The sequence below is a fragment of the Lissotriton vulgaris genome, chromosome 7 (assembly GCF_964263255.1).
Source record: "Lissotriton vulgaris chromosome 7, aLisVul1.2, whole genome shotgun sequence".
Classification (NCBI taxonomy): domain Eukaryota; kingdom Metazoa; phylum Chordata; class Amphibia; order Caudata; family Salamandridae; genus Lissotriton; species Lissotriton vulgaris.
Genome location: NC_141695.1, coordinates 937,388,667 through 937,410,915, shown reverse-complemented (window position 1 = coordinate 937,410,915; position 22,249 = coordinate 937,388,667). Strand labels below are relative to the sequence as shown.

The window sequence follows — 22,249 nt, the reverse complement described above, 5'->3', positions numbered from 1 at the left end:
GGAAAGTGACTTGCACATGGCCAATAGTCCCACAATCAGCAGGTCCGCTGTTTTGTTTTTTCAGTTGAAGAAAGTTTTAAACATCAAAACATGGATGACTTTAAGACAGTTCCTAAGTGAGTGTTAGAGTTTTGGGGTGAGTAGTGCTCAATCAGAACAGACATTGAGTGCCCTCTTCATAGCTGTAAAATCAGACTCCAATAAAGTGTATATGTAAATGTAAATGTAGTATACTTGTAAAGCGAACAGCTGTCCCAGCAACGGGGCGTCCCGGCGCTGTATAACGCTGTGGAACCCTACCTGGCTCTCCCTGTGAGATGCCACTCCTGGGCACCCCCAAGGTGAAGCCAGACATCCCAGTATTGTTGGGGCCGTTGTGGAGATTAAGCAAGCTATTGCCCAGAGTTGCAGCGTGGGACCCATGATTAGAGTAGGCGCCGAAGCGAGAATTATCGAGTCCGCGGACATTGAGCCCAAGACCCTGCCGCGTCGGGACTTGAACCCTGGTCCCAGGCCTGATCTCTGCTTCAAAGTCTGGCGCTCTAGCCAGTGAGCCACACTTCTCCATATGAGAAGGAAGAGCTCTGACGTATACTCTTGAACCCCCTTCAGAAATGGCAACAAACTGGTAAAGTAAGGGGTGGAGATCAAAAGATTAGGCGTATCGTGGCAATTGTGTGTGAAATGAAGTGAGCATAGTACCACCGATTCTACAATATACCCTGTGAGGGTGTTGTGGTGCACTGTGACCTCTGCTGCAAAGAGGTGCAATGATTACAATGCTCCAGCAGGCAGGGGGTGAGGTATACAGTATCAATGAATGTGTACTGTTATGGAAATACTGTAATGATGTTTATTGAAATTTTGTAATACTTCAGACTGTCAAATAGGCAGGAGAAGAGGTATAAAGTATAAATTAGTGTGTACTATCATGGTAATATTGCAATTTTGGCTTATTGGGATTTCAAGTGTATAATGCACTTTCCTTGTTTGATTTATATTCCAACAGCCCTGATGATGTCCTTCATTGGACGAAACGCGTCGGCTGTCTGACGTTTTGAGTAAATTTGGATTCATTTATGTTGAAATTCACTAAGGAAGCTGTCGTCAGTTGGTGAATGAAACGTGAATAAAAAATTGGGAATCAACAATCTTTGGCACTGTGATATTTTCAAGAAGTGTGGACCGCTCCCTCTAATCATTGGAATTGTATAGTGCACAAAAGAACATCAAATTAGCCTTCTCAGACTGCCACAGTACACAAACGGTTTGAGCAGGAACTGCCACTACCTGTTCTCAATGGAGCCACCGCAGTGACAGCTGCTTTGAATCCAATGAGATCCCTTTGTACAGTGTGGGACTCTCTAAATACTGCAGGTAGCAGTCCACTAGGGGAGTAGAGGCCATAGTCTCTGCTGACCTATCTAGCCGGCAGTCTGCCCTCCATATACTCAATCAGGTGTTAATCTCCCTCTACCTAAATTGGAAATCTAAGAAATGCTCTTGTAAATATGTGAAATGTAACATAATGCAAACATCTAAGTCCCGGCTTGATGTCCAGTGTTGTATGGATATATACTGAAACATACGAATGCTGGATTTATTAGAGGTCAGTGCATTCTTTGAAGGCATGGGGCCATGGGCTCTTTTTGGCAAGCCATTGCCACAGTACTTTATACTGTATTTGTTGTCTGGGTTCCAAACAGTTTCCACTGCTCACTGCAGTTTATTGATTGTACTTCTTCAGAATCCAGGTGGCCTCTAGGGTTTGTGCGAAGGCAACAAATGTGGATAGCTACTAGATCGTAATGTATAACGGAGGTATGGGGTACAGTGGGAAGCAGAAGTGGGCACGCCAACAGATTTACAGGGAGAGCCGAGCCAAGGTTCTGGCTTGGATCGTAGGGCCTATGCATGAGCCTAGCCCTGAAAGTGTTTGCTATGTAAATCACACAACAAACATCACTTAGCAAGATGAAAAAGCTGCTTCAAAATTCAAGAAAATGTATTATTTCAATGTGAAACTTTGACTTTAATAAATCACATTATAGCACAACACCAAGAAGTACATATTAAAAGTAATCATTGCTAAACATGAGCCACTAGTGCACTAAGAGGCAAGACATTTGTCATGTAAACATTGTAGTTGACCTGTATTATTGTAGATCAACATTATAGTCTTCTAAATCAAGCATGATAGGTTTTTGTACACCTGGTATTTTGAACTCCCATATTTGAAAGTGCTTAAATATGTTATAAAGAAGAAAAAATAGTTTTTGTGAAATAAAATATTTGCCTACTGTTACACAATTTCAGTGGCGAAGCTGCAATTTATCAAGGTTTTCTGGTTTCACTTTTTACAAATCAGCTAGGGAACACAGTGTCTATTTGTCTTTTATTATGTTACGGCTTTGTTTTTACCCCTTTGGGCATTTCCTGTAGTTTTTATATTAACGTGAACTCGACACAAAGATAGTGGAGCACTGTGCATAAGCATTTGTTACCTTACACAGCTAAGTTTTCATTGTTTATAGGCAAGGGGAGATTAAGTGATTTGCCCAGAAACACAGTATATTGAGCAGATGCCGAGTATTGAACCTGGTCGGCAGTTCTGGCCGTAATGCCATATCCTGAGGAGAGGGAAAGAGGCAGACAAAAGCCACATGAAAGCTAGTCTCGTTATGGCTCGAGGTTCCTACAGGACCTTGATCTGAGCCAGGCTTTAGGCTCCAGTCTGGCTCGAGCATTCAGTGGCTCGCCCACCTCTGGTGAGGAGAGTGGACCATGTGTTGAAGACCTAACAAATCATGCTTTGCCATGCTGAGTTAAAACCAGAAGGTGAACAGCTGTTCACAGCAATTGTGTTTTTCACACTTTTTATGTGAGAAACGCCTCCTTGCACTAAAAATAGAAGCAAAAATGTATTTCACACTAAAATATAAAGCTAAATGACGGTTTTGCATTTTGCATGATTAGGAGTAATTTCATAGTAATTTCCCAAATGTTGCAAAATGATGTGAAAGCAAATTTCATGAATTTCACACGCCCCTACTTGTTTGACTCCTGGTGAACTTGCGTTGATGGTTGATGGCACACAATGGCACTGCCTACATATATATGCAATTGATTTTACCTGCTTCACTTTGCAGGGCTCCCCACAGACCCCTAGCCGCGCCCCCTCAATCTCCCCTTGTGGACATTACACTATCTTGCAAGTACCGTTTTCTATTATTTCTTGAAGCCGCTCTCATCAACATGCGTATGAGACCTGCAGAAACACCAACGTGAAAAGCAGATGCACAAGACTGGTGTTTAATAGTGGAAGCGTGGGAAGGATGTCTCAGAAGAAGAGAGAGGGGAGGAAATGGTGCAGTAACATGAAAAGCGGGGGATAGGGCGTGGGTTCCCCTCTATATTTCATCACATTGCTCTGTTTTCACTTTCTTCATAAATGGCTCTATTTGTTGGCGTGTTTATGTATAAAAAAAAGCTGCTGACGTATAGAAATAATATTGACATGGTCTTGTGTGTCCACCCGAGATTGTGAGTTTGCTGCTGAGAAAAAGTGGGCAAGATGTCCTCTCAGCAGTCCTGTCTTAATCCCCTTCTAGCGCCCTGAACACCGTGAATGTCATCTATACGGCGCTGCCCGAGGCACAAGCACCTGTGTAAACAGTGAATGGAAAGAGGAGCTGAAACACAGAGGTGGGCTGGCAAAGGTAAAACGTGTTTACATGCAGAAATGCGAATATGGTGGAAAGTGAACACCTACAAAGAAGCAACCCTACACCAGCAGGAGACCAGCCAACGAAGCCTATCCAGCGATCGAGGGAATGGTGAGTCCATCACCGACTGCCACGTCCTTTTCCAGAAAAAGTGATGCAGTGTCTCTTTGGATTGCTTCCCGGGCTTCGCTGGGCCTTTTCTTCCACATATCAATACGAACAAAAGACCTGCGGGTGCTTCTAACGTGTTATTCCCCTCTAGCTCGTGCCTCTGCTGCCATTTTCGTGCTCCTCTTCATTTCTCCTCTAGTAGTTGCTGTCTCTCCCAGGCCTTGGTGCCGTATGTGTCAAATGTTTGTTTGCAAGTCCGGCGCTCACGTAGAACCAGGAGCTTCGTTACTGTACCTGTTTATTTTACCAATGGTCAAACCCCTTTTTAAGCCCCGTGCTGCTGGCATTGCCCTCTGTCGCGGGAATCTTTAATGACCTCGGTGCCTTCTTTTCTGAGTACCTGGCGGGTCTCTGACCAGAACACTGGCAGGATTCGGAGGTGGGCATACACGGTTGGTTATAGCTGTACTGGCTGATTAATCCAGAGACGACCCTGTTTTCCTCAGAAAACGAATTTAGCGTTAGTTGGCATGAGCGAGGGATGCAGTCCGGCGAGAGTACCTTAAAATATCTTCAAGTGTGTTTTTTTCATACACACGAAACAAGGCGCCCCAGCCCTAATCCCAGCTGTTGCTAACCCTGGCGTGAATAACGTTTAAAAACTTTCCTTGGCAATTGCACTAAACACGGATTTGAGATTATCTTTGCTCGCCATTAATAATGACAAAGGAAAAAAATAGTTATCTCTGTCTTGTGTCCATAATTGACGTCCCGCACTTCTCGGCCTCACAAGGTCGCGGCACTGTCACACATGCAGCTTCGTGGTACTCTCCGTGCGCCTTGACATCGGACAGCGCTACTGCACCGAGGGCGGTGGCAACATACCGAGCAGCTGTCCGCACTGACTGCTAATACTCTGATTTCATGAATAGTGAGCTCAGGGCCACGGAGTTAGCAGGCAGCTGAACTTCTAACCCGTTGTGAGAGCCAGGCCATGTGTCGGTCTGGATACACGATACAGCAGACGTGTTCTTGGCACAACGGGTTCATGATTTAATGCATGCAACCCATTGCCTCTAGTTTCTAGCCCATCATGTGGAATGTGCATAGGACAGCCCGACGACATCTCTGGACCTGTGCACTCTTGAGCGACAGTGACGCCCCGAACAATAGAGGAGCCTTGAAAGTTGCACGAGTGTGCACTCCGTTATCTCATAAGCAATAGGTGAGCCTCACACGTACTCTGGTGTATCTCACTTTTTTATCTCCCTTTTTTATCTCCCTTTTTAGGGCTCGCTTGTACTGCATCCGAAGGATGCGTCCAGCTGGAGCCTTTTAGTTGCCTGACTCGGGGGGAATGAGGGACAAAAGTGTGTTACGAGCTTGGATTTGGGTGCGCGAACGCGCACGTTCCGTCCCGCGCCGTGCACATGCGCGCGCATATACACAGACAGACACAGCCAGCCCCCACCCCTCTGCATGCACGCACACACATACACACGCTGCCGCCCCCACCCCCCTGCACACACACAGACACGCACGCATACACACGCCGCCGCCCTCTACCCCCCCCCCGAGATGCACACCGGCAGAAGCACCCGGATGTAATGAAGAGTGCAGCGAGATGCGCGTGGGGGGGGGGGGGCTAAATAAGGAGGTAGGCCCAGCGATTTTACTTTTCTTTGCTATATGTGAGTTTTTTTTGTCTTATATGTGCTTTATGCTCACCATTTGTGCTTTTAAAGTGCTTCATGTGCATTCTTTGGAATCCAAATGTGTCCTTTTCAGGCCACACAATCCTTCTTTACCTATATACGAGTCTTTTGGACGTAACGTTTGGCTTTTACACTTCACTGTGTATTGTGCCTTTGTTCACGATATCTGCTTTTAATGTTTTAGGCGTGCCCTTTAAACTTGATATGTGGCTTTTAGTTTCGTAAACCTTTTAGTTACATTGCTCAGTAAACACGTAGCTACTGCTGCCTTCGTAATGCTTAATTTGCAAATAATGAAGTGGCGGTGTTTCATGAGGCAGCAGCTTCACAATATGATTTTTTTTGGGGGGGTGGAATGTACCTGAAAGAAGAGTATATGGACTAAACTTTAATAGGATTTTAGCGGCAGCTGTTTTCAGTAAATTTGACTTTTTGGGGCACATAATTTCGTCAACCCAGCAACATTTTTGGGTGCTCTCCGGACACACAATGCCACATAGATTTACATATGAATGTAAATATAGATTTATGGGGCAGGTTACAGGTAAGTAATGTGTTTATGAAGACAGGCATGTGTAGTAGTTAATAAAGGACTGCAGTGGTGCTAGTGACCCAGTTCCCCCACCAAATTATCAATTTCCGTTTTTAAGACTATATCCTTTTGGGCAAGCGTTACTCTCGCTGTATGAACACACCCGTTTTAACGCTCACCATGCCACTAACAGAACACAGTTGTATCCGCTGTTTGCGGTGCTTCTCTGTGGTGCCAACACAGGCTTATGCTGTGGAAATATAAGGCAATAGTGCTGCCATCTACATATAACCGCCTACAGCATCCTTCCTAAGGTGGTGTTGGGGAGGTGGGGGGGAAACAGGTACATTTGTTCGCTCAATGTGACTTTTATTTTCTTAGTCCTGCCTTTTGCTCACGGTTTGTGTCTTTACAGAATTTCTTGTGTGGCCTTTGGAATTGGTGCTGCTTTCCTAGTGCTTAATTTGTGACAGATTCACTCTATCTATCTACAGCCCTCCCTCCATCTATCTATCTACCTCCCTCACTCCATCTATCCATCTACCGCCCTCACTCCATCTATCCATCTACCGCCCTCACTCCATCTATCCATCTACTCCATCTATCCATCTACCGCCCTCACTCCATCTATCCATCTACCGCCCTCACTCCATCTATCCATCTACCGCCCTCACTCCATCTATCCATCTACCGCCCTCACTCCATCTATCCATCTACCGCCCTCACTCCATCTATCCATCTACCGCCTCACTCAATCTATCCATCTACCGCCCTCACTCCATCTATCCATCTACCGCCCTTACTCCATCTATCCATCTACCGTCCTCACTCCATCTACCGTCCTCGCTCCATCTACCGTCCTCGCTCCAGCTATCGCCCTCGCTCCAGCTATCGCCCTCGCTCCAGCTATCGCCCTCGCTCTAGCTATCGCCCTCGCTCCATCTACCGTCCTCGCTCCATCTACCGTCCTTGCTCCATCTACCGTCCTCGCTCCATCTACCGTCCTCACTCCAGCTATCGCCCTCGCTCCAGCTATCGCCCTCGCTCCAGCTATCGCCCTCGCTCCAGCTATCGCCCTCGCTCCAGCTATCGCCCTCGCTCCAGCTATCGCCCTCGCTCTAGCTATCGCCCTCGCTCTAGCTATCGCCCTCGCTCCATCTACCGTCCTCGCTCCAGCTATCGTCCTCGCTCCAGCTATCTCCCTCGCTCTAGCTATCGCCCTCGCTCTAGCTATCGCCCTCGCTCTAGCTATCGCCCTCGCTCTAGCTATCGCCCTCGCTCTAGCTATCGCCCTCGCCCTATCTATCGCCCTCGCCCTATCTACCGTCCTCGCTCCATCTACCGTCCTCGCTCCATCTACCGTCCTCGCTCCAGCTATCGCCCTCGCTCCAGCTATCGCCCTCGCTCTAGCTATCGCCCTCGCTCCAGCTATCGCCCTCGCTCCAGCTATCGCCCTCACTCTAGCTATCGCCCTCGCTCTAGCTATCGCCCTCGCTCTAGCTATCGCCCTCGCTCTAGCTATCGCCCTCGCTCCATCTACCGTCCTCGCTCCAGCTATCGCCCTCGCTCCAGCTATCGCCCTCGCTCCAGCTATCGCCCTCGCTCTAGCTATCGCCCTCGCTCTAGCTATCGCCCTCACCCTATCTATCGCCCTCACCCTATCTATCGCCCTCGCCCTATCTATCGCCCTCGCCCTATCTATCGCCCTCGCCCTATCTATCGCCCTCGCCCTATCTATCGCCCTATCTGTCGCCCACGCCCTATCTGTCGCCCACGCCCTATCTGTCGCCCACGCCCTATCTGTCGCCCTCGCCCTATCTGTCGCCCTCGCCCTATCTGTCGCCCTATCTATCGCCCTCGCCCTATCTATCGCCCTCGCTCTATCTATCACCCTCACTTCACAAAACGTATTTACAAAAATTTAAGCTCTTGCCATTATAAATTACAATAACTTTCATTTAAGTATTAATTATTTAAAAAAAATAAAAGCCATTGTTATTTGTAAGATCAATACACCTAAGTCACGTAAATACAACACATATTGCATTACAAATGCTATAGGTGTCACATTTGAGAAAGTTAAACATATTGGCATTGTAAATGACAAAGCTATTAATTTCGCTATTTTCAAAACCAACACATAAATTAAAAATTTGTCATTTACAATACCAATAGCTCAAACTTTCCTAATGCGAGACCTATTGCATTGCAAATGCTTGTTTATGTAGTTGCTAAAAGCATATTTCAATGATGAAATCAATGTATGTAAGTTGAAGCACGAGCATTTTCAGTGTTGCACGCCAGAGCACTATATTTGGGAGACAGGCCTAGGAATGAGATTGGTTATAAAGCAACATGTCGTATGTCTAGAGTGATGTGATTATTTGGATTAAAACAATAGGAGTATAACTAAAACATACCAGCTGAGAGATGGCTTCTTGATGATGGGTATACGCAGGATACCCTCTGTTGTCCCTTTCTCTCAAAAAGAACACAAACCTAGAACAAGACGCTTAGAAAGGAGCGGGCTTACTTAACTCTGAATTAAGTTTCACTATTCATGCTGAGATGTTCATATATGCACAGAGAAAGTAAAAGTTGTAATATACAGATTTCCCGTACAAAACATTCCGCGAAAATCCCTAATATCACGTGGCATAAATGCAGCAGAGAAAGATACACGACTGGCGGGATAGGTGGCAGTTTGTCTGTCCTTTGGTGAACTATCAGGGAATGCGTTTTCACACAAACCAGAAGCTTTATTTTGAGCTAGTGTAACCGGAGAGACATCCTTGCTGGCCATGGCGCAGCCACCGAGGAGCTGTTACTCCGGGGTTCAGACTTCTAGGAGCTTTTGCTCCGGGGCTCAGACATCGAGGCGCTGTGACTCCGGGGCTCGGTCATCGAGACGCTGAGACTCCGTGGCTCAGTCATCGAGGCGCTGTTATTACGGGGCTCAGGCATCGAGGCGCTGTTATTACGGGGCTCAGGCATCGAGGCGCTGTTACTCCGGGGCTCAGTCATCGAGGCGCTGTTCCTCCGGGGCTCCTCTGCTGCTTCTTGTTGCTCTGCTGACAGTCTGTGGAGCCGCTTCCGGGCAGCTGCGTTATTCCATTCCCGAGGAGATGAGGAAAGGCGCTTTTGTCGGGAATGTGGCTCTGGATCTGGGGATGGATACAAAGGAGTTATCAGAAGGCGGAGCCAGGATTGAGTACAGAGGTAGGAAGCAGTACTTTGCTCTGAGCTTAAATAAGGGACATTTATATATCAATGAAAGGATTGACAGAGAAACTGTGTGTAGACAAGTATCCCATTGTCTGTTAAATGTAGAGGTCATTTCAGCGAAAGTTATGAAAGTGTATTCAGTCGAAGTGGAAATTCAAGATATTAATGACAATTCCCCCACGTTCCTTAATGAACAAATAGAACTGCAGGTGCCTGAAATTATTGCACCAGGGACCCGTTTTGTGCTGCCCGAGGCACACGATGCAGATGTGGGGATTTATTCTCTTCAAAACTATCAGCTCAGCGACAATAAACACTTCACATTGGATGTAAAAAGTAGGAGCGATGGCACAAAGTATGCAGAGCTGGTCCTAGATAAACCACTGGACCGGGAGGAACAGGAAGTTCACAGCTTGATCCTCACAGCCACGGACGGAGGGGATCCGGTCAGATCAGGCACCATGCGGATACAGATCAATGTGCAGGATGTGAATGACAATGCACCCGTTTTTAGTCAGACTGTTTATAGGATCAGTGTGCCCGAAAATGTGCCCAATGGGACTGTTGTGGGCAGCGTCACAGCTGTTGATATTGACACGGGATCAAACTCTGAAGTAACATATTCCTTTAATAAGATGGATGAACATATTTTACAGACGTTTGCATTGGATTCTAAAACAGGAGAGATATCTGTGTGTCGAAATCTGGATTTTGAAGAGACTACATTTTTTGAATTTGAAGTTAAAGGAAGTGATGTGGGAAGTCTTTTCTCACGCTGCACAGTTTTAGTAGAGGTCATTAATGTGAATGATAACATTCCTGTAATCGTGATGTCATCTCTGCTGAAACAAGTTCCAGAAAGCACTCCACAGGGCACAGTCATAGCTCTACTTCAGGTATACGATAGGGATTCAGGAGAACATGGGCTTGTTACTTGTTTCCTTTCTCATAATCTCCCATTTAAATTAACAAAGACGGTTGGCAATTATTATAATTTAATTACAGACAGTGTTTTGGATCGAGAGCAGGTCCCATTTTACAACATAACAATTACAGCCACGGACAGTGGGACTCCACCTCTATCTAAAACGGAAAACATAAATCTTCAAATTACAGACGAAAATGACAATGCACCTATATTTCAGCAATTGTCATACAGCACCTACATAATGGAAAATAAACCTCAAGGAACATCGATTTTTGTCGCCAAAGCCTTAGATTTGGATTGGGGGAGGAATGCCAAAGTCAGTTACTCTATCATCGATGGACACATTGGAGATGTTCCACTCTCTTCTTACATATCCATTAATTCTGAATCTGGTGTTGTTTATGCACTTCAGCCCTTTGACTATGAAGAGTTAAAAGAATTTCAGATCCAGGTGAAAGCTCAGGATGGTGGCTCGCCATTTCTGGCAAGTAATGTCATAGTGACATTCTTTATTCAGGATCAGAATGACAACACCCCTGAAATATTATATCCATCAACACCCACGGATGGCTCCTCAGGTGTGGAGATTGTGCCTCGCTCCTCTGAGCCAGGTTATCTGATCACTAAGGTGGTAGCTGCCGATGCTGACACTGGGCAGAATTCTTGGCTCTCCTATCATCTGATAAAGTCCACAGACCAGGGTCTGTTTACTGTGCGTCTTCACAACGGAGAAATCGTGACAGCTCGCCCAGTTATGGAAAAAGATGCTATAAAACAATTTCTGGTGATCTTAGTAAAGGACAATGGCCTGTCCCCTCTCTCTTCCTCTGTTACAGTCACCATCATTTTGGCAGATAGCATGCCGGAAATCCTTCATGATATAAGTAACCCCTCGAAATCCACAGACATTGAGTCAAACCTGACACTGTATCTAGTGATCTCTGTTGCTGTTGTTTCCTTCTTGTTCCTTTTCCTGATCATTTTTCTTTTGGCAATCAGGATTCACCACTGGAGGGAATCTCAGCTATGTGAGTCTTTCAGGGTTGACTTTAATTCACTTCCTCCGGCTCCGTTTGTAGGCATTGATGGAATCAGGGCTTTCCTACAGACCTATCCTAATGATGCCTGTTTAACAATGGATTCAGGGGAAAGCAAGTTTAAGATCCCAAATTCCAGCGACTCAAATACTCTTACAGCAATTCGGAATGATAAGAAACAGGGTTCTGTTCCCATTGAAGATATCCTAAGTATGGACACAGAAGGCCAGCCTTTTATCCAGGTATGTTTATTTCTTTGGCATTGTAGTACTTTGAATGTATTTTTATAAATGCATAATGTATTCACTGGCGTACACTTTCGTTTTTGATTAACCACCAAAGGAAAAAATATCAGTTCTCCCAATACACCACTTTTACTAAATGGATATTGCCAGCTGTCATAACATTAAATCATTTTAACCTGCTCCATTAGGCAATATTTAAAAAAGCAGTTGTTTGCAGCTACTCTGTGTGCCCAATCCTGCTCTCTAGCACTGTCAGGCCACTGATTCCTAAACAGTGCATTGTTAAGTGTAGCCAAGGGAATTGTGAAATATATTTAGGCTTGTACTTATGTCTAGTTGCAATTATTCCTTTAAAAAAAGTTTTGAGATCTAGATCCGTGTACTGCATTTTCTCACTAAACAGTACCCGAGATGCAACATGAGTTTTAAAGGGTTAGGCATATATTGATATTTGTGCTTGCCAGATAATACTTTTTACCATCCTCCTTACAGCGCCCCCTCCTTTAAATCATTTTTTTACACTGTCGTAGAAGCTAGTTATAAAAACAAACCATACCCTTCTGTGAACCACAACCCTCTCATAACCTCTTTGTAATACTTTCATTAGGGTTTAAGATGTAAACAAAAACAACTGTATAGTTCTCAGAACATCACCTGCACGACTCTGATAAGCCATAACCTAAAAGCCCAACTCTTGGGGTATCCCCACAATGTTTCATGAGCTTGTAGTCTTGAAGAGTACAGGAAGGCACGTCATTATGCAAATTACACCAGATAGTTCACCCCCTTTAGCTCTACTATTTACTTCCAAATCTGTACTGTCCCTTGAGCAAACGCATTACCTCTCCTGAATTCGAAGAGTGATTCATATGCATTTTCAGTGTGAATGATAATATTGATGGAAATCAACTATAGTCACTTGCCTCATTTGCATTTATATAACGCTTACTACCCCTGACTGGGCAATGGAAATTCTTTGTTTGACAAGCAAAACCAAGCATGGACCCAGGTGTAGGAATGAGTGTTCCAATTTCAGTGCTCTCTGACACACACTAATTCATGCAAAACGTATCAACAGGTATCAGCAGAGTCTCTTATTCGAGGTAGACAGGTTTTAAAGGATTTTGTGTGTTCATGGCTTAGTACGCAGTTGCCTTATTTTTATTGATCTCTCTGCAGCTCTTCAGTAAAGCCACAGTCAGTAGCTCTTGTCAAATGTGTTGTATGAGCCGTAGCTGGGTATTCGCTGGATTCTCCTACAATCTCTGTGAAGTCACATGGGAAGAAACAGGGGTTTGACAGGAACATTTGAGAATACCCTGCTTTGTGCAAGGTATTGGCTTGCTGCGCAGTGAGACTTATTTTAATTTTATTTTACTTATTTAAATACTTAGACTCTAAAGAGCCTTAACTCGGGTAGAAGATGTGGTGTTATGGCCAGAGCTGTCGACCTTTGACATAGAGAACGAGGCTTGAGTCTCGGCAACCCTCAAAATCCTGTGATTGTTGTCAAATCGCTTACTCTCCCTGTGCCTAAAAAAAATAAAAAATGAATGTATCCTTGTGTAATGCAACTGACGGTCACATAAAGCACCCCAATACCTTCAGGTCGAGTTTGTGCTGTACAAAAAAAAAACTTCAGTAATAATAAATTAAGCAGCATTGGCAATGACTGGAATGGGAGAAGCCGAGCTCCAATGCAAGTGGAGGTATTGTAATGGTTTCTTTGTTTAGTCGTTTCTTTGTCTCTGTGAGAGAGTTTCTGGACTAACAATGTATTTAAATGTTGACGCAATGAAACGAAGTTCCATTGTGGGAAACACTGGAAAGCTTTTGTGATTAAAGGTCTCATTTGTCTGGCAGGAAACTCCATGTAGTCTCTGCCGCCATTAATATTTATCTTACATTAAATGCTGAAAACGGGATCTTGCACATGAATGAAAGAATAGACAGAGCGGAATTGTGCAGGGAATCTATCAATGGTGCCATTAAATTAAAGACTGTCGTAGATACTCCTGGTAAAGTTTTTCATGTGGTAGTCCATCTTCAGGATATTAATGATAACACCCCGACTTATCGGAAGAATCCCATTGATTGGGCAATGTTGAAACCGTGCTGATGGAAGCGCCCATTTCCAGGGTCGAGATCTGGACATAGATATCGACCCCTGCAGAGCTGTGAGCTCAACACTAGACGCTCTTTTTATCCTAGAAGAAATAAAAAGCATTGATAGGTGTCAATGTGCGAAACTGATGCTGGAGACCGCAAACGATACACTAATGTGCATTTGATTCTGACTGAATGTAATGGGGCAATCCAACAAAATCGAATACTGTGTTCATGAATAATAATGTACTTGTGTCCAATGACAGTTTCCTAGTGTTCAGTTGCAAGGTCTGCATAGCAAGCATCAGGGAAGGGAAAGCAAATATCTAAGTGGTGCTTCGTGTGTAAGCCACGGACAACAATGCAGGGTAAAAATCTAAAAGCAACCCCTCTTTCTGTAGCATCTCAGAAAATGTTATTGTTGCTTTACATTTGTACACAGATACAGGAGAAATTACTGTTATGTAGTTCCTTGATCATGAAAAAAATTAATTCCTACAAAATGGTAGGACAATGTATGGATGGATAGAGAAATGTTGCTCATTTTAAGTTATTCTAAGTGGTTGCTGATGACAATGGCAATGTCCCCAAGATAACATTTACACTGACTAGCAAGACAAGGCCCCTAAAACACACCACTGGATAAAGTGGTAACATTAATACATGTTTTTGACAAAGATGTGGGCGTTATGAGTTAAGTAGAGTGCCATAATCGTGAACAATTGCCTTTAAAAAAATATATATTCATCTGGAAAGCATTACAGCCTTGTGACTGTATGCTCACTGGACAGGGAAAATGCACCAGAATATGTTATCACAGTTAAAGCTACAGGCAAAAGATCGTCTTCTCTAAGCACAAACATAAAAATCCAATTACAACTATGTGACGTTAGTGACAATCTCTCCGTTTTTGGCCAATCATCCTACCAGGTCCATGTCCCGGAGAACAATGCTCCTGGTGGTCCCATTTATGAGGTAAAGACATTTGATCTTGATGTCGATCAAATTGGGCATGTCACTTATAACTAAGCAATGACATTGGTGGTGTCCTTCCGTCATCTTACTTCTTCAATAACTACCATTCTGAAGTTATGTATGGTCACCGTTAATATACCCATGAAGAGCTCAGGGAGTTTCAGTTCTGGGTGAAGGCTCAGGACTTTAGGTCCCCTCTACGCAGTTGGAATGTCACTGAAAAGGTGTATTTTCTTGATCAAAATGATAACCCACCAACATGGTCTCTCCCAGTATTAAACGAGATGGTTCAATTTCTTTTGAACACGTTTACTTGCTAACAATAGGTGGTACTGGTGGATGCTGATTCTGGACGTAGTTCAAGGATATTCTACCATCTACCTCAAGTCAGTGGCTCCTCACTCTTTAACCCATCCCATGCTGGTGACGGAACCGCTCCATCACCAGCCACGGACGCGCTGTGCTGAAGACGGAGCGGTTCCGTCACGGCCCGCTCGGCGCGCCTGCGCTGGACTTTCTTTTTAGCGGGCGGGGCCATGGCGGAACCGCTCCGTCATCAGCTCAGTGCACCCGAGGCTCGTGACAGAGCGGTTCCGTAACGAGCATGGGACCGCCGCGCGGCCCCCGACCCCCCCAACCCCCTAGCACTGCGGTGGAATTGCCGCCGCAGCGAAGGGGTTAAAACTGATCTCCATACTGGAGAAATTAAAACATCAAGAGCCTTACTGAGGAAACATTTCCTCAAGCAGGAAGTGTTCATCATAGTGCAGAAAAATGGGCTGCCACCTCATCCTCAGTTACTTTAAACATTGTGTTTTCTAAAAACTTACAAGGGACTCTTGATGAACTAAGCAGCCAACCATAAAATCCTGAAAACCCATTGGATTTAAAAATCTTGTTAGTTGCACCTTTAGCTTTAATTTCAACACTGATGCTTTTTAACAAAAATGAATGCAGGCAACCCAATGTTGCTTAGATGTTTGATTCTGTAACTACTGCTTTGTAATCTGTGCATGGATCTTAGAATCTCCTTAAACTACCAAAGTGGGTGTCTGCCTTGTCCTACTCTTATACGGTTGTCTGTACTCCAAGCATTATGCTCTCATAAAACACAATCAAGGGGTCTCAACAGACATTCTTCTTTCTACTGATGATTCTAGTATACAAAGATATTCTCATAGAGGAACCTCGCATACTAAAATATTGAATCAGGCAAAACTAGTTTGCAATTTTAGTGGATGTGCAGAATATAGGGAGCGGTATAGGGAATAGTGTGTGGAAGAGACTGTGACGTGAAAGGGTTAGTTAGCTCAGGCAGCGATGATGAGTGAAAATGTATGTAGGAAACCTATGTACCACGTTGAGATAGTAAAAGATCATATGAAGCTTGTTTTTGACATTCTCAGTAGACTTAACAATAGTACTGTGAAAGTGCTCTGTTTACTGTGCCAGGCGAAGGCATGTGGGTCAGGGGAGACCCATATGCCTTCAACTTCAATAATAATAAATTAAGTAGCATTGGCAATGACTGGAATGGGAGAAGCCGAGCTCCAATGCAAGTGGAGGTATTGTATTGGTTTCTTTGTTTAGTCGTTTCTTTGTCTCTGTGAGAGAGTTTCTGAACTAACAATGTATTTGCATGATGACACAATGAAACGAAGTTCCATTGTAGGAAACACTGGGAAGCTTTTGTGATTAAATGCCTCATTTGTCTGACAGGAAACTCCATGTAGTCTCTGCCGCCATTAATATTTATCTTACATTAAATTCTGAAAACGGGATCTTGCAAATGAATGAAAGAATAGACAGAGCGGAATTGTGCAGGGAATCTGTCAATGGTACCATTCAATTAAAGACTGTCGTAGATACTCCTGGTAAAGTTTTTCATGTGGTAGTCCATCTTCAGGATATTAATGATAACACCCCAACTTATCTGAAGAATCCCATTGATTTGGCAATTTTGAAACCATGCTGATGGAAGCGCCCATTTCCAGGGTCGAGATCTGGACATAGATATCGACCCCTGCAGAGCTGTGAGCTCAACACTAGACGCTCTTTTTATCCTAGAAGAAATAAAAAGCATTGATAGGTGTCAATGTGCAAAACTGATGCTGGAGACCGCAAACGATACACTAATGTTCATTTGATTCTGACTGAATGTAATGGGGCAATCCAACAAAAGTCGAATACTGTGTTCATGAATATTAATGTACTTTTGTCCAATGACAGTTTCCTAGTGTTCAGTTGCAAGGTCTGCATAGCAAGCATCAGGGAAGGGAAAGTAAATATCTGAGTGGTGCTTCTTGTGTAAGCCACTGACAACAATGAAGGGTCAAATTCTAAAAGCAACTCCTCTTTCTGGTGCATCTCAGAAAATGTTATTGTTGCTTTACATTCGTACACAGATACAGGAGAAATTACTGTTATGTAGTTCCTTGATCATTAAAAAAATTAAGTCCTACAAAACGGTAGGACAATGTATGGATGGATAGAGAAATGTTGCTCATTTCAAGTTAGTCTAAGTGGTTGCTGATGACAATGGCAATGTCCCCAAGGTAACATATACACTGACTAGCAAGACAAGGCTCCTAAAACACACCACTGGATAAAGTGGTAACATTAATACATGTTGTTGACAAAGATGTGGGAGTTATGAGTTAAGTAGAGTGCCATATTCAAGAACTGCCTTTAAAAAAAATATATTCATCTGGAAAGCATTACAGCCGTGTGACTGTATGCCTACTGGACAGGGAAAATGCACTAGAATATGATATTACAGTTAAAACTACGGGCAAAGGATCGTCTCCTCTAAGCACAAACATAAAAATCCAATTACAGCTATGTGACGTTAGTGACAATCTTTCAGTTTTTGACCAATCATCCTACCAGGTCCATGTCCCGGAGAACAATGCTACTGGTGGTTCCATTTATGAGGTAAAGACATATGATCTTGATGTCGATCAAATTGGACATGTCACTTATTACTGAGCAATGACTTTAGTGGTGTCCTTCCGTCATCTTACTTCTTCAATAACAACCATTCTGAAGTTATGTATGGTCACCGTTAATATACCCATGAAGAGCTCAGGGAGTTTCAGTTTTGAGTGAAGCCTCAGGACTTTAGGTCCCCTCTACTCAGTTGAAATGTCACTGAAAAGGTGTAGTTTCTTGATCAAAATGAAACCCCACCAACATGCTCTCTCTCAGTATTAAACGAGATGGTTCAATTTCTTTTGAACACGTTTACTTGATAACAATACGTGGTACAAGTGGATGCTGATTCTCGACGTAGTTCAAGGCTATTCTACCATCTACCTCAAGTCAGTAGCTCCTCACTCTTTAAAACTGGTCTCCATACTGGAGAAATTAAAACATCAAGAGCCTTACTGAGGAAAGATTTCCTCAAGCAGGAAGTGTTCATCATAGTGCAGAAAAACGGGCTGCCACCTCATCCTCAGTTACTTTAAACATTGTGTTTTCTAAAAACTTACAAGGGATTCTTGATGAACTAAGCAGTTAACCACAAAATCCTGAAAATCCATTGGATTTAAAAATGTTGTTAGTTGCACCTTTAGCTTTAATTTCATTTCTATTAATTTCAACACTGATGCTTTTTAACAAAAATGAATGCAGGTAACCCAATGTTGCTCAGATGTTTGATTCTGTATCTACTGCTTTGTAATCTTTGCATGGATCTTAGAATCTCCTCAAACTACCAAAGTGGGTGTCTGCCTTGTCCTACTCTTATACGGTTGTCTGTACTCCAAGCATTATGCTTTCTAAAACACAATCAAGGGGTCTCAACAGACATTCTTCTTTCTACTGGTGATTCTAGTATACAAAGATAATCTCATAGAGCAACCACGCATACTAAAATATTGAAACAGGCAAAACTTGTTGTAATTTTAGTGAATGTGCAGAATATAGGGAGCAGTATAGGGAATAGTGTGTGGAAGAGACTGACGTGAAAGGGTTAATTAGCTCAGGCAGCGATGACGAGTGAAACTGTATGTAGGAAACCTATGTACCACGTTGAGATAGCAGATGATCATGTGATGCTTGTTTTTGCCATTCTCAGTAGACTTAACTATAGTACTGTGAAAGTGCTCTGTTTACTGTGCCAGGCGAAGGCATGTGGGTCAGGGGAGACATCCCGTTGAGGATTTATTAACCTGAAACAAACCTGGGACTTATTTAAAGTCCCTGAAAGAATTATTGACTGGTACCAGTGAGAGCAAAAGAGGAGTAGGAGTCAGGAGCATCCTGGGTTACCGAAAATATTGATACCATTACAAAAACCACTGGTGTGGAAAAGGAACGTAAGCCCGCTTTTAGTGTATAAAAGGAAGGGTGCAGATGACTTTAGGAATGTCACAGATGGAGTTTAGCAGATTTGCCATCGCCCGTCGCTGCTGTCCCTGTTGTATTATTCCCAGATAGAGAGGGGGCAAGTGTCCGGAGCTGGATGCCTGTGCTAGCTGTTCAAGGTAAGTTTTCGAGGGGCAAAGGGCCAGGTTCTCCTGCTTTATCTTGATGTGCACATTTATTGTTGTGCTTTGATTTACTACATTGCAAGTGATTCAAGACAGTTTTTTATATGCTATCATGCTAGTATTGCACTGCACATATACATCTAACTATTCTGCTACTGTTTAGCTATCATTGCCAATATATGTGCTTGTTCTATTGTTGTATTAAAGTCATATTGCATAAGCTACGTGTGTGTTGTTACTGTTTGTCCTTATTTATTTGTACATGTTTGTTATTGCTTGGGTTGGTTGCAAAAATCAGTTCCAACACAGTGGAGATGTTCCTGTTTAGTCAAGAAACAAATGAACTATTTCTTCTTGCTATAGTTTAATCAGTTAAGGAATGTGTGTGTAGTTATTAGGTTAAATAACAATTAACCTGAAATGTGGTCCTTGTTTTTAATTTATAAATGGTGATTTCACAAACAGTGCTTACATTTGTTGCTGTTAGAATTTTACAGTACAACATATGACAGACCATTTTTTTAAGTTTCAATATACAACCCACATCAAAATGCCTACGGAATTATCTTTCATATTTATTTTTGATAGTAATACAGGTATACATTTATGTAATTCATGTATTTATTGAAAATATGCCATGGATGGGCAGTATTACAGAGGTGCCTCGGGGGCTTAACGGTTATGTGCGCCAGTTAAGTGCATTCCTCGGGCAGTTTGGTATTACAGAAGTGACCGCAGATGCTTGTGCAGCATTTTCTATATTACAGATAGCACTGAAACACATTTAGCTCCAGTGCTATCTCAAGAGGGCATTCCCTGAATAGCATGGGGTTGGGACTCTATGCAAATGAGGGAATCTCTTTGCATCCGCACCCACGCCTAATTATAGGTTTGAGTGCAAAAGCAAACATTCCCTCTGGAAGCGCAATTGCAGTAACCCTGGGCATAGTTTTCGTAGTAGCACTACGAGTAGCTACGTAAATTGCACTTTGCTCTACGCAAGCTAGGCGAACTGCGTAGTGCACTGTGCAAAATGCTGTTCGCCCTGATTGCACAGTGCCAGATGCTTGTCCGCACTGTGCAATCATTGCAAACCGCATCTTGCACAGTTCAAGTGGTCGTTTTCTGCCGCTCGAGTAGATTTGTACTCAAGCTGCAGCTTTCTCAACGCGGACTGGTAGTTTCTCATCGCGAGCATACGCGACCACTCGCAATGAGAAACCTGACCTCCCCACGTTGAGAATCTCGCTGCGAGGTTTATTTTCCATGCTCACGATCGGCAACTTGATGTTGCTGATAGCGAACAAGGAAAAAGTCTTGCCAGGATGTTATTTTGCTGGCTCGCGGTCGCCAACTTGACGTTGAGGGCCGCGAGTAAGCAAAAAATGCCCGCTACGCATTTTTGCACTGTGCTACGTGCAATTAGTGTGGCGCAAAGTACGCGAGCGTAGCGTAGTCCTACGCCCAGTGTTAGATTACAGTGCGGCCCCTGAAGGCAGCCCTCTTGAGTGGGAAAGATGGTCTCATGGATCTCCCAGCAGGTTGGTGCAGTCACTCACTGTACCTGCTTGTGAAGGAGATCTCTAATCAGGCAGTGTGAGTTTTTGGCTGTCCTGAGGGCAGCACGTTCACCATAATAGGGCACACTTTCCCTGTTTGTGCACAGCACACCTGTTTTAAGGTGTGCCTGTCACAAACAGGGAAAGTGAGCCTTTATCACAAAATGGGCTGAGATGTACACTGTAGGAACCCAGGCGGTTATTATCTTCCTTGCATTGATACCCTTTTATTAGGCTGTAGAATACAGAACATGGAAGTGCCCTTCAGTTTCCCTTTCATCTTGTGGTTGACTTACTGCTGGGCATAGCTTGTAAAATGCCTCTAGTTATTAACACCTCAGAATTGTGCCTCTGTGGTCTTGTTTTCTTGAAAAATCGGACTTAATTGCCACAAAGATCTCCTCTTTACATCATGGCTGAACATCCATATATGGACCTTTTTGAGATAACCGACTATATGACCTCTGAGCTCCAGCAGATGAAAGTTCTAAATACAGTTCTAAAGTGCATGAGTTGGGGGAAGGTATGGCAGATGGAAGAGGCTATTCCATAGTGTGCGCCCTGCACTGTGTGGCATCTATCTTCTCAGCCATCATGCTTAGATTGTGAAGTGCAAGGAAAATGAGGTTGTTGAAACAGTGATCTGATAAAAGATAGCTGTTGATTCTGCTGAAGAGTTGTGGGGATTGAAGTACTGCTCACTTATAACTGAGCACAGGGTTTTGAAAACTATGAGAAGAGATATGGTTGATTACATCAGCTGGTCTGAGTATTTGACTGAATATGGTGTGATTCAGGGTAAATCAACATAGCAGGTCATTTACAGTTTGGAAGAGTGGGACCACATTAAACTCAGTCACTTTATTTAGAGTAGGGATAGCACTTGTGTTGAAATTACAAATCTGTAGCTGTCTCTATTGCTGAACACCTCTGACCTGATGTTCTGCCCACCTGCGAGGTCACATTGTACTAGCAGCCATTTAGATGGCCATCACTAAATTGTCCTACCCAGAACTGCTATGCAAGCTGATGTGGTGGTGGGCATGAATATAGCGCAGTCACCCTTAGAGAAAAGACTCCCTGTTCATGGGGGCTGTGATATATATATATTTATTTTCCTCAAAAATAAACTTCTGCTTTAGTTTATTGTTGAAAAACAAAAAAACTCTGGTAAGTAGGCACATTAAACATGTCACCTGCTCAGCAAAGCTTCAGTGCTTTTAATGGAGCCACCGCAGTGACAGCTGCTTCGAAGCCAATGAGATCCCTTCATACATCACAGGACTCTCTAAATAATGCAGTTAACCATCCACCAGGGGAGCAGAGTCCATAGTCTCTGCTGACCTGGCTGGCTGGTGGTCTGACCTCCATACACTCAATCAGATGTTACTCTCCCTATACCTAAATAGGACATCCAAGAAATGCAGTTGTAAATATGTGAAATGTAACATAATGCAAACATCAAAGTCCTGGTTTGATGTACACTGTGGTGTATGGATATATACTGATACATATTTATGCTGAAATTATTGGAGCTCAGTGCATTCTTTGAAGGCCAGGGGCCATAGCGGTGTCTATGGCAAGTCATTACCACAGTA

The 22,249-nt window shown here is 43.6% G+C and overlaps 1 pseudogene across 1 annotated transcript in view; it reads left to right on the top strand.

Annotated features, from left to right (window-relative positions):
* The window catches only part of LOC147702740 (protocadherin gamma-A6 pseudogene), a 31,754-nt pseudogene that overhangs the window by 7,343 nt on the left and 2,162 nt on the right, over positions 1-22,249 (top strand). Inside the window, exon 2 of the transcript XR_015297370.1 lies at positions 9,162-11,515. The product of XR_015297370.1 is annotated as a protocadherin gamma-A6 pseudogene (transcript). The remainder of the gene's footprint in view (positions 1-9,161; positions 11,516-22,249) is intronic.